Raw genomic sequence first — 12,919 nt, forward strand, 5'->3', positions numbered from 1 at the left:
GATTGCCAGACTGATGACAAAGTTTTATGACAAAATTTGCCCACGAAGGAAGTCGCGCCACCTCCAGAAATGTTTGGTATGCTGTATAAATAAAAAATTATGTAATATGCCAGGGAGATATGTTTTCTGTAGCTAAGAAAGGAGTTATACTGTAAGTGTATGTTGTGTAGTAAGCTGTTAGTAGCCCATCTGCCTCACCCTAATAATTTGCTTCCTTCTCCCATCATAATTTAACCTCCTGTTCTGACTTGGTGGTGCACATGTAGCCTATAGCCTGTTTTAGAGAAATGTCATCATCAAATACTGTTAGCGCTTTCATTGTCTGCTTGTTATGCCCCATTTATTTATCCTACAGTTCTGACTTTATACACAGGAAAAATAGTGTAAGAAAGGCCCCATGTTCTGAATTCTGTCATTGTACATTTCAAAAGTGCTGAACAGATAGTTATATTGACTATGTTTGTCCTAGCTCGCACATTAATGTCTTAATTTAATTTGCAGATTGCCTCTTATCTGCTCGTCGTCTTCATATGCCATATGCCATAGTTTGTACATCTCAATTGTCAGTAGAAACCACATTTTTTTAAGCAAGTCAGTCATATCATATATTTTTTTATAAGGCAGTAAATTACGCTGAATGAACTGTTTCGCTGCCAGACAGGACTCTGCTGATAGCCAGGTGTAGCGGTGGTAAGGTGTTGGGACTGCTGTTGGGACTCTGCTGTTGGGACAGTTTAATGTAGGTGTCATGGTAATATCCTGTATTACTAAATGAGGAGAGTTTACAAACCACACACAAGTCAGAGTTATATTTAAACTTCATCTTTAATCATATGAGCTTCACCATAGCCCTTTGACTCTCAGATCAATTCAGTGTCTATAAATGAATTCTGAGAGTGCTTACAAAATAATTATACTATATTTTATAGCCAAGATACACCCCTCTCAACTCACATGACGAACCACAGAACTCAGGAACTTCACAAATGGCCTTTTACTTGAGAGAGGAGTATCCCATAGCCAGATAGCATTAGCTATAAATTATCGTTCATCATCTCTAAGACTAGGTTCTAATCTCGTTCTTGGTACTTCATAGTACCAAAACATTACCTCACTATCTGGAATGCTCTTTAGGCTTTATTGGCCAAAGACATTGTAAATCTCCTCTGTCAGTGCTATCTCATAGAGGCCCATCCTCAGTGGAACACACACACACAATATTTGACAGATTCTATTCTGTCGAATAAAACAAACATTCTAATGTAATACAAAGGTTATAAAATAATCTTACAAGCACTATAACATAATTTTGCAATTTTCCACAACATCTCCCCATCACATGGTTTAACAGATGCATTCACATATGAAGACAATGTTCCATTCTGACCTGTCCCCTCTCTGGGCCCCAAGTGACTTTTCCCTAGAGAAGAAAGGAAAAATGCAACTGCCAACAGTATAGTCCAAAAATAGACATTCTAATGACAAGTATCTCACATAAGCATATTATGAAAGTAAATAAAACATCTTATTTATCTATGTTACCTAACTAATTCTGATTCAGCTACGACATAGGCCCTAACAGTTTGTGGTCACCATTATAGTCCAATCAATTTATTGTTTAGTGTTGTGTAGTGGCTTTGCTGTCATGCATCTAAAACAAATGTTTTGAGTTTGTCCCACCAAGATTTACATATTAAAATTGCCACTGGTCATATCAAAATTTTAAACAGCTTAATTATCTAAGTTAGGATTTTGAAGACTGACAGGAGAATGGGATTGAAAATGTGCTGTTGCTACCAAGTATAGAATGAATGTGTCACAGAAATGTATTAGTGTTTTAGTTACGGTGTTTTGACAAGTAAAACACAAAAAGCCAACACCGAAGTATTGATTTAACTGTTCTGTGGTAACAATTAGACTGGGTTGTAAATGTTTACTGCATATCTCACAAGGTTGTAAATGCATTTGCTTTGATCAAATAGTTGCTTTCAAAGTAAAACTGACTTTTCCATGACAAATGGTCACTCCTTTGACTACTAGCAGCAAATGCCTTTGCAATTATACATGAAGACCAGACTGTAATCAGCAGTAATTGCGGTATTGATTGCACCTTGCTTCTGATTGCTGCCCCTTAGAGAAGAAAAGAGGAATACACTTTTGGGAGAATATGAAGATTGCAGCCTTTGATAATTCAATTTGGGAAGAGAAACGGCAAGTCTAATCAGACTCTCCCTGGCAGTGCCACACAGCTGTGTTGGTACAGGTGGCCAGATCCTAAAAATAAGCAGTACTGGGAATCATCCACAAGTACACAAGGCACACGCCATACTGACTGAGCATGATGCAAAAATAACCATTTTAATCCCATCAGTCACAACAGTGACCGTAAAAAAAACGTTTTCAGGCTCTAAAAATATTACTGAATGATGTATCAATGCATTTCCAGCAAATATTGAAATAATAAAAGGGTCTCAATGAAATATGTGCAGTGTCACGTGTTTAGTGGAAATTATCACATGACCAGAGCTGTTTACTTCCTGGTTGCCCCATGAAAAGAGGATGGCTGCATCAAAGCTCCCAAACAAAAGGTTAGTAAAGTATGTTAACATAAAGACAGGACAAAGATTTTTAGTACACATCATCTTTAAAGGTTCTAGTAGTGATATATGCAATTACTCAACTTTGTTCAGTGTGGTCATAGAATGAGTAAACATGTTGACGGCAACAATAGTGACCGGCGGGATAACACAGTGCATCTAGGTATACACATAGTTATTGTTCTACCTAACTTTCTCCTCTGTTTTTTCTTTTCTGGTTGCTGGTCCATTTGAAAGACAATAACATTGTCACAGTGGCAACAAACATGGAGGACAAATACAGTGAGACCTCTGTCAAGAGATGGAACAGGGAACAACGTGTCTTTGACAAAGTCCCACAACCAAAATGCATCAACCGATACAATGAGCACATGGGTGGTGTTGTCCTTCACGACCTACAGGTTTCAAGATACCATATCTCGAGCAGGTCTAAGAAGTGGTGGTGGCTCACCTTTGCATGGTCTCTCAACAGTGCACTCGTAAATAGCCATTTCTTTTACAGAGACGTTATGGGAGGGACCATCGACCTTCTCACGGATAGTGGCACAGACTCTTATGCAAAAGTTTGGCACAAAACCACGGAAGGATATCTCTACTGGCTGCTACTGTTGAAGATCGGGCAAGATATGACAAAGCTTCTCACTGGCCAATCAACACGATGCACCGGTTCCAGAGATTTTGTGATTCTGACAAACGCACTACCTATGCATGTGAGAAATGCAAAGCTCCATTGCACATTGAGTGCTTCAAGATATACAACGGACAATAGAAAAGGAGATAGGAGTAAATGAAAAATGGCTGAAAAAGCCAATTAAAGATAAATATAAAAGTCAATAAAGAGTGAGGAGAAGCAGTACAACGGACTCTATGAAGAAATGAAAAAGGGAAAAAGACAATCAAAATGACTGAAATGTTTTTACAATAGTATGTGTATGTGTGCATGTATGTGTGTGTACATACATACAGTATATATATATCTACCATAAAACACACTTTTTCACCTACTTTTCCATGAAAATTTAAAAAGATGATGATTGATTATTACAAAGGGTTACTAATGACACATGCTTTGGAAATGTTCATGTCTGCAGACAAAATGTGATTAAATGTGTTAACATGATAGATTTTTCCAGCGGACAAGTCATAACAATGATGTAATTTCAACCAGATTTCAACCAACGGGTTTTTGTCATGTCCTTGAGATGTTACATCATCATACTGCACGTAAGTGCAACTTTAGTACTTATTCCCACGACTGTACCGGTTTTTCGGCCTAATACAACGTGACTTCGGCCCAAAGCCTGGCAGCATGAAGTGACCACCAGTGACTGTGTCAGACAGAGATCAAAGGGTGATGCTGGGTCAAGAGATGGTAGTGTTGTTCGTACTCAAACTACTGGGGCCGGCAGTTGACCAGTACCTGACTGTGACTTGACATAAACTTGGCAGTTTATATAAATGACAGCCTTGGGGTTCTTTCTTTGTAAAAGACTGTTAGAATGACATTGAATAGACTGAAAGAGACTACAGGCTGCGGTGTGTTTTTCTCATATGCATATTGATGTAGTCAAGGTGGAATTGCCATTCAGTCCAATATTAATTGGAATCTGTATCTAGATACTTGACGATTCACCACAAAGAGACTTGAAGTAAATAAATGTCCTTCTGGGTCCTGTCGTTAGTGGAGCTGGATTTTCTGTTTCAGTACTTTTGATTTAATTTCAAGTAGTATTTGTGAAAGAATCCCCTAACCTAGTTTTCCCCTGTCCAAAAATAAATTGTTTATTGAGGGGTGAAAATGTTATAGCAGTGGAGAGTACCACCCTAACGGGACTCTAACGGGAATTTCATTACATTGCTTTCAACTATTCAATGTTATTTAGGTAGTCTACGCATGTGAGTATGGTAACTGATCAATGTCTAAATGTAACACGATAGCTCAGGTGAAAAGAAAACCGCTCATTTCCAAAGCCAAGCAGGGTACATAAAGGTAAACATCTGAATGGTAGAATTGTTCTGCAGAAGTGCATTACCCCTCATGTATCAGTAGGAGTCCCTGTTCAGTCCGGAATTGTTGGACTGTGGCTTCACATTTTATGTCAATATACCTCTTTATTTAGATTGATGGTATCACGTTGAAACAATGATGTTGATTCAAACATACAATTTTACTATCCACATTGAAACAAGGTCAAATAAAATGTCTTATCCAATGAAATTCAACATAATTTCAACCACCCAATTGAATCTAGGATGAAAAAATGTTTTAGCGTTACTCCATGTAATTTTCAACGTGATTCCAAAGTATACATATTTCTGATGATTATGTTGAAATTAGATTGATGTAAAGTCATTGTATTTAAGTTGACTTTTTATCCTACTTTCAATGTTTACAACGCTGTTTGAAATGAGATAAAAACTACTGGTGGATGACTTTTTGAAAATCCAAATGGGATTTCCACATAGATTCCACGTCACAATAGATTGACAAATTACATTATTGTTACTCATTGTGTATTTATTCATTATGTTATTATTTTTCTATTTATTCCTTGTGTTATTCTTTTGAAATGTTTCTATTACTTATCTTCTCTCTCTGCGTTGTTGGGAAGGGCCTGTAAAGCTAGCATTTCACTGTTAGTCAACACCTGTTGTTTACGAAGCATGTGACAAAGACAAATTTGATTTGACCTTTGGTGTGATTGGTTCCGTACTGACGGTGGACCTAGCTGAGAAGCTATTTCGCGTGAGCAACAAGACTGAAATCCCTAAATCATGTCCCTCCATTGACGACACACAAATTAAACACATACTTCTGAAAGTGCAATGCAAAAAATCCAGTCTTCAATGACCAAATGAATACCGTATTCTCTACAGAAGCTGACAACACTCAAACAGGAGCACAAAGTGCAGACAACTACAGTATGATGATTTTGGGGTGGTGCTGAAAATTGTTGAAGTTTCCCTTTAATGAACCCCTCCTGCATATTTATCTTCTGGCCCAGATGATTATTACCTTAATTTGTATCCATAAATCAATTACATCCCATTAAATTGGCAATTTAGCTGGCAAGGTAATGCTCAGACCCATGTAATATGATTTGCCTTACAAAAGGATGGATGGTATCCTGAGCTGCTGCCAAGCTGTGCCCCTTCCTCTGCCACCCCTGAAGGCTAGCATGGCTGTCTGTCTGCTGTGTGCCAGCTGCTGTGTGCCAGCACATGGGGGTTTGGGGGACACACACTGGCGCTCCAGTGACTTAAGCTGGTCTCTGTCTGCCATATTTCCAGGGCCTTGACTCCATTGTGCTTAAACAGGATGGAACAAGCAATAGCCGCTGGAGTATTGTGCATAGACAATTGTTCATATCGCTTCCCCGCTCCCTCCTGCTGACATTTTGTGTCAAGAAAAAAACTGTATGCAGAGAATCCCCAAATACACAGACCACAGACCACACACTTGAGAGTTATTGTTGTTGTAGTGCTTATGACTGACTGGTGTGTTTACACGGTATGAAAGAAAGAAAAGCTTGATCATTGTATGAGTGATATTATTCTTCCATTGACTTTATAGCCATGCTTTCCTTAGAGAGAATTCAGAGAGAGTAGGCTTCCACACACTGTTGTTGTGGAGTAAGCATTCAATAACAAATGTGACAGTGATAGACCTTTGTCAAGACAACTTCTTAAGGGGACTTGATTATTATACATACCAAATGAAGCCAAATTGGATTTTAATAGCTTTAAAGTCATTCACTCCAATGTCGTGAAAGATCAATTGAATTGAAAGATAAATACATTTAAAGCCAGAACAGCCTGACACTTTGCTTAATATGGTATTATTTTGTAATAATTTTGTAAGACAACTGTACAAAGCTTAACTTTTACAGTTTTAATAAGTTGCATTCTCCAATAACCAATGTTTTAAATGTAATTCATTGAAATGACTCCTGAACAGCAGGACTTTAATGGAGTAAAAAAATGTCCCTTCAAACAATGAAAGTGATGGGAGGATATTGATGGTTCGTTGTTGTGGCTGTCTGGCACAATAACTACCCTTAATTTTGAGATGGAGACAGGAAGACTTATCACCACAATAATAGGAATGTAACAGTCTAGCCATTTTCCTTTTCTGGCTCGTGTCCTTTTATCTTTAATCAAATTATGACCTCTCGGCTACTGCAAAGTTCCAGGACCAGTTAATCACTCCTTCATTCATTAAAAGCTGACAAGGAAATCAATGATGAGACCCAGTAAATCAAGTCCTTCATTCCAACTTAGTCCTTTAGAATGGAATTATACCTTTAGAAATGAATTATAAGCTGTAGTTGGCAACCAACTGCAACAATCTGCTGGTGTACTTTAACATTAATTTGTTAAACACTATAGTGACCTACTTGCTTTCCATATTAATGTTATTGAAATGTGTTAGGATATTGGAGCCATTCTTGTTGTGCACATTGGATAGAAAATTTAACCAGAACGGTATTGTTTTCTGTCAAAGGCAGTTGTCGTGCAATCTTCTCAAATTGTATTTACCTTGAGTAATACTGACACCTGCTGGAACAATATGAAAGTAAAAAAGGAAATCAAAACTGAATTGAGACAGTAAGGAGTTGTTTACAATGATTAGTTTGTGAGGAACGATAGTACATTTTTCCATACAAAACAAATTAATTAATTTATATTGCACTATTTATGTGTTCAAGCTTCCCAGCACTGATTGCAATGTCTCTCTCTTTTCAGGTAAGAAAGCTTTCTCCCTATCAGCAGTGGAACTGTGAACAGCCAAGAGCGACCTCTATCTCCATAGGGTATTGTACAGTAAGATGGAGCTGCTGATCATGCTCAAGATACAACTCTTTGACACTTCATTCTGATGAATTTAAACACAGAAATCAATCTTAAGGTGAATTGGTCCACATATCCCTGTCGGTGGAGTGGGAGAGGTTATGACAAACTCTTTCATTGCTCCCCACTTATTTCAAGTCTGTGTGGCTCTATTGATATGCATCACTGCAATTTCGAATTCATTCTGAACTACTGAGACTCTCAGTCATCTGTGACCTTAGTTGTCGGCCTAAAAGATGCAAACTGGATGAGTTTATTAATGCTATGGTCATCCATCCTTTAAAAATAATTTACTAAAGTGATATGATTTAATAATTTGCCTCACAATGTTAATTTCAATTGAATAACACCATGTGACACTTTGGATTTAAACACACCCAATTATTGAATCCTCAAATGTATGACATACTGAAAGGGTGTGAGTAGCTAATCATTTTCTGGAGAAAATGCTCAAGGTCCTTGTATATCTTTGTCATGAATGATTTTCAAGGTAGTTACAGCAATGACAATGCTGAGGGACACATTATACTGGTAAACAAATAGGTATTTCAATAGCCTTGTTTGTTTTATTGATCAATATAAGATATTAAATCATTTTGTTCACATTCTAGCATTCAAAATAATAGATGGATATCTCTAAATTCCCAAAACATGTCACTACTAGAACAGGCCAATTTGCTTAACCTAAGTACTTAAAGAAATGCATTAACATAAAGTTTTACAGCATAAAGGACTTATGTCATTGATTAGTTCAATATAAACAAAAACATCATGTGTAACTATTTGTTCATTTAACATGTTTATCATTGTTGCAAAGTCAAAGGGATGCCAAATACACCCGCAATTCAATAACGACCAAAACAAAATCATACATTATTTTAGCCTGTCATTTTTACATGTCGGGGGTGATAATTGTGAGTCAGGGATAATATTTGCTTGGATCAGTCATTAAGTCTCAAGGAGGACAACAAATAAATCAATAATAGATTGTTGAAATCCTTCTGCTAGACTGGAGAAAATAATTGGAGATATGAAGTATTGGGTGTCAACAAGGACATCAATTCAACAAGATAAAATAAGCACATCAATCAAGTGACTTTAGCATCTGTACAACAGTCTGAAGGTGTGTTATTAAAAATGTGCAGAGCTGCGATGGATCAATGCCAGTCAATTGTCTGTGTCCATATTAGGATAACCTCAGTCTCGTGTTTCAGATGTCATGGACGTAGAGATACGTCCATGTCCCAGGTTCCATTTGTTTTGTAGATAGGCCTAAACACTGAGTGTGCAAAACATTAGGAACAGCTTCCTAATATTGAGTTGCACCCCCGCTTTTCCCTCTGAACAGTCTCAATTAGTCGACGCATGGACTCTACAAGGTGTCGAAAGTATTCCACAGGGATGCTGGCCCATGTTGACGACAATGCTTCCCACAGTTGTGTCAAGTTGTCTGGATGTCCTTTGGGTGGTGGACCATTCTTTATGCACATGGGAAACTGTTGAGTGTGACAAATCCAGCAGCATAGCAGTTCTTGACACAAACCGGTGCACCTGGCACCTACTACCATACCCGGTTGAAAGTCACTTAAAATATTTTTGTCTCGCCCATTCACCTTCTGAATGGCACACATATACAATACATGTCTCAAGGCTTAAAACTCCTTCTTTAACCTGTCTCCTCCCCTTCATCTACACTGATTGAAGTGGATTTAACAAGTGACATCAATAAGAGATCATAGGTTTCACCTGGATTTACTTGGTCAGTCTGTCATGGAAAGAGCAGGTGTTCCTACTGTTTTGTACACTGTGTATGTCAAAATCCAAAATGAATGGAAAAGATAGGCACCCTGTCATTTCCAGATTTGTGGTGCTTATCTTTTCCATTCATTTTGGGTTGGTTCATCTTGACATTCAACTACTTTCAGTCAGAAAACCGACAACAAGCTTTGCTTTTGGAGTGTGCTCTCCTATTGAGCTTCTCTACACTGTCCATAGATAGCAGAGCGAATGTTTTAAAATGTTTTCTGATTTTGAATAATTCAACGTTATCTGAATAGTATATACAGGCAGTGCTGGCAGACTGTGACATACTACAGGAAAAATACTGGTTGAATCAAGTTGTCTATAGAGTATTGGTGTGGGCAATGGAATACAGTCCCTACTCGTTTTTCACCTGCCAAAAGCCCATCCAGCGCCTGATGTAGCCTGTCTCCGATGGTATTTTGATTTCTGTTTCCCATTTCCAGTTTATCACTGTTTGATAAGGTCACCTAACATTGTCACGCTGGGGAACCAACTCCATTTGCTATTGCTGAAATATTTTCCAAACAGACACAGTATTTACAGGAGGAAACACACAGTTAAACACACAATGTTTACTGCTTAGGAATCCAGGCCTTCTCCAGGTTGTTGTACTGTTGCTTGGATTTGAACAGGATAATCCCAAACACTGCTAACCTTTTTTATGGCAAGAATAAAATAAGGATGCATACATTGTCTTACATTTAAAAAATATATTTTTGTACTACCGGTACACACAGAAACACGTCATTCAAATTCTAGCAAAACTGTTTATAAACACCATCCTGCATTGCTAAGATTTTAAAGGAATACTGGGTAATTTCCTACTTAGACAAACTCATGGACACCATTTTTATGTCCCTGCATGCAGTTTGAAGGAAGTTGAAGGTAGCATATAATTTGTGTGGTGCAATTGCTGGAAGTCTATGGGTATCTACTTGACACTCAAATTAGTATCATATGTTATGTTTAGCATGGTTACATAAGACAGATGGTTACTTAAGGCAATAGCGAAGCTAAGATAATTGGATGAGTGGGCATATAACGTGAACGCATAGCAACCCAAAAGACACAAAGGTCTAGCAACTCAAAGGCTGCGAGTTCGAATCTCATCCAGGACAACTTTCACATTTTTGCTAATTAGCAATTTTACAACTACTTACTACTTTTAGCTTCTAACCTTAACGCTTTTAGCTAACCTTTCCCCAAACTCTAACCTTAACCGTTTAACCTAACTCCTAAACTTAACCCTAAACTTAACCCCTAGCCTAGCTAATGTTAGCCAGCTAGCCTCCTAGCTAGAATTCGTACATATAGTAAATTTTGCACATTCGTAAAATGCAATGCCTTCGGAAAGTATTCAGACCCCTTGACTTTTTCCCATATTTTGTTATGTTACAGTATTATTCTAAAAGTGATTAAATGGAAAAAAAACTCATCAATGACAAAGCAAAAACAGATTTTAAGAAATGTTTGCAAATGTATAAAAATAAAAAACAAATACCTAACTTACATAAGTAGACCATTAGACCATTTGCTACGATACTTGGAATTAAGCAACTTGATTGGAGTCCACCTGTGGTTTAATTCTTAAATGATCCTAGATTTGGCCACTGGGTCAAACTGAGCAATCAGGGGAGAAGTGCCTTGGTCAGGGAGGTGATCAAGAACCCAATGGTCACTCTGACAGAGCTCCAGAGTTCCTCTGTGGAGATGGTTGTCCTTCTGGAAGGTTCCTCCATCTCTGCAGTGCTCCACCAATCAGGCCTTTATGGTAGAGTGGCCAGATGGAAGCCACTCCTTAGTAAAAGGCACAAGAAAGCCCGCTTGGAATTTTACAAAATGCACCTAAAGGACGGTGACCATGAGAAACAAGATTCTCTGGTCTGATGAAACCAAGATTGAACTCTTTGGCCTGAATGTCAAGCATCACGTCTGGAGGAAACCTGGCACCATCCCTATGCGTGGGGGTGGCAGCATCATGCTTTGGGGATGTTTTTCAGCAGCAGGGACTGGGAGACTAGTCAGGATCTAGGGAAAGATCAACAGAGCAAAGTACAGAGAGATTATTGATGAAAACCTGCTCCAGATCACTCAGGACCTCAGACTGGGGCAAAGGTTCACCTTTCAACAGGACAACAACCCTAAGCACACAGCCAAGACAATGCAGGAATGGCTTTGGGACAAGTCTCTAAATGTCCTTGAGTGGCCCAGCCAGAGCCTGGACTTGAACTCGATCGAACATCTCTGGCGAGACCTGAAAATAGCTGTGCATCGATGCTTACAATCCAACCTGACAGAGCTTGAGATGCTCTGTAGAGAAGAATGGGAGAAATTCCCCAAATACAGGTGTGCCAGGCTTGTAGCGTCATACCCAATAAGACTCACGGCTGTAATCGCTGCCAAAGCTCTTTCAACAAAGTACTGAGTAAAGGGTCTGAATACTTACAGTATGTGTGATATTTATGTTTTGTTATGTTTAATACATTTGCAAAACATTTCTAAAAACCTATGTTTTCTCTGTAATTATGGGGTATTGTGTTTTGATTGATGGGGGGGGGGGGGGGGACTATTTAATTGATTTTAGAGTAAGGCTGTAACGTAACAAAATGTGGAAAAAGTCAAAGGGTCTGAATACTTTCCGAATGCCCTGTATATATATATTATATATATATGTTTTATATTAAAACATACCTGCAGTGAAGCCGCTCAGCATTTACATTCAGTCATTTAACTGTATCCTGACCCACAGGAGCAACCGGGGTAAAGCACCCCGCCCACCGCCCCACCAAGTCAAAACTGGGACCCGAACCAGTGACCCACCGGCCACCAGCCCAAGCTCCCAACTGCCAGGCCAACAACCATCAACCACCCCCACAGTCTCCCCTCTCCCGAAAAAACAACACCTCCCCCTCCATTCCGCAATGAACCAACAAACAACAAAATGAACAAAATAGAAAAAAAGACAAACAAATGAAAACAACAATGCAAAAACAAAACATCAAGGCCAACTGCATGTTTTAGTGCATGTGTGGCACTATTTACATGTGTGTCTGTGTGTGTGCACATGTGTGTGTTTTGAATGCGAGTGTGTGTTCTGTATGCATGTGTACACACGTACAATTACCTGTGCGGGCAGCAGCCTCAGGAAAAAACAGGCATAGGATGTAACATTGTTGGCCCTCAGTGTCATTCAATCGTACTTTTTTACATTTTGGACTTTTATCTTTGACCGTTATTATATCCCCCGTCCAGCAACTCCACTTCCACTTGTCTCCAGTTCCACATCCCAACGTTCCGTTTTCCTCAGCGTATCCCACCTGTCTCCAGTTCCACATCCCAACGTTCCGTTTTCCTCAGCGTATCCCACCTGTCTCCAGTTCCACATCCCAACGTTCCGTTTTCCTCAGCGTATCCCACCTGTCTCCAGTTCCACATCCCAACGTTCCGTTTTCCTCAGCGTATCCCACCTGTCTCCAGTTCCACATCCCAACGTTCCGTTTTCCTCAGCGTATCCCACCTGTCTCCAGTTCCACATCCCAACGTTCCGTTTTCCTCAGCGTATCCCACCTGTCTCCAGTTCCACATCCCAACGTTCCGTTTTCCTCAGCGTATCCCACCTGTCTCCAGTTCCACATCCCAACGTTCCGTTTTCCTCAGCGTATCCCACC

The 12,919-nt window shown here is 39.1% G+C and overlaps 1 protein-coding gene and 1 long non-coding RNA gene across 2 annotated transcripts in view; both read left to right on the forward strand.

Annotated features, from left to right (window-relative positions):
- The window catches only part of LOC110537630 (opioid-binding protein/cell adhesion molecule), a 406,128-nt gene that overhangs the window by 63,805 nt on the left and 329,404 nt on the right, over nt 1-12,919 (forward strand). The gene's annotated exons all lie outside the window — the stretch shown is intronic.
- Nucleotides 2,526-4,278, forward strand: LOC149979183 (uncharacterized). Its single transcript, XR_016484760.1, has 3 exons — nt 2,526-2,588; nt 2,835-2,998; nt 3,100-4,278. It is a non-coding gene; the product is annotated as an uncharacterized LOC149979183 (long non-coding RNA).

Source organism: Oncorhynchus mykiss, chromosome 12 (assembly GCF_057628025.1).
Source record: "Oncorhynchus mykiss isolate SJ-2025 chromosome 12, ASM5762802v1, whole genome shotgun sequence".
NCBI lineage: Eukaryota > Metazoa > Chordata > Actinopteri > Salmoniformes > Salmonidae > Oncorhynchus > Oncorhynchus mykiss.